Source organism: Pteropus alecto, unplaced genomic scaffold (genome assembly GCF_000325575.1).
Source record: "Pteropus alecto unplaced genomic scaffold, ASM32557v1 scaffold56, whole genome shotgun sequence".
In the NCBI taxonomy this organism is placed as follows: Eukaryota; Metazoa; Chordata; class Mammalia; order Chiroptera; family Pteropodidae; genus Pteropus; species Pteropus alecto.
In genome coordinates, this window is record NW_006438871.1 from 617,491 (window position 1) to 618,196 (window position 706).

The 706-nt window shown below is 58.8% G+C and overlaps 1 protein-coding gene across 7 annotated transcripts in view; it reads left to right on the top strand.

The window, feature by feature from the left end:
* SUN1 (Sad1 and UNC84 domain containing 1) overlaps positions 1-706 on the top strand; it is a 37,779-nt gene that overhangs the window by 27,563 nt on the left and 9,510 nt on the right. The window lies entirely within an intron of this gene.

Consider the following 706-nt stretch of genomic DNA (forward strand, 5'->3'; position numbering starts at 1 on the left):
GGGCGGTGGCTGTGCTCATGGCCACACGTCGGCTGTGTGGGTCGGCCCGTGTGACGGTGCGCGTTGGGAGACCCCAATTCGGGGCTCGTAGGTGGCTTTGGGGTTTTCTGAGCCGTGGGATGGTAGTTCTTTGTTGATGATCGCGTGCGCGTGCATGTGCATGTGTGCACGAGAGAGAACAGGCGCACCCCGTTTACTGCACCTCCCAGATACCACGTTTTTTACAAATGAAAAGCAAGGCCCTCCAGCGAAAAGTACAACCCGCTCAGCTGAGGTCCTCGCCTTTAGTGGCCGTCTAGACCCATGACGGCAGAGCGGCCACAGTTCACCCACGTGGAGCCGGCAGTGGGTTGACAGCAGGGCAGCACCCCCAGAACGCGGCGCTCGTGGCATGAACACGTGCTCCTTTAGGCGTGTGTGGTGGGTGCTGGGATGATGCTCGCCCCGTGCGGCCAGCCGGTAGGGGAGGCGGGAGAGAGCGGCCAGAACGCGTGGGGGGCTGCGTCCGGTCCTCAGGCCCTGGGCCAGGATTTCCAGGGCCAACTAGCTGTGTTTGAAAAATCAGAATTGGAGTCTAGTGAAATATTATGGTGCAAATCTATTCTTTGTCACCTAACCCCTCGGTGACGTTTAGCTCAAACACAGGGACAGCGCTGTGAAGAAACAGGTGAGTGCTGATGAGACACGAGAGGAGTAATGCCATGAG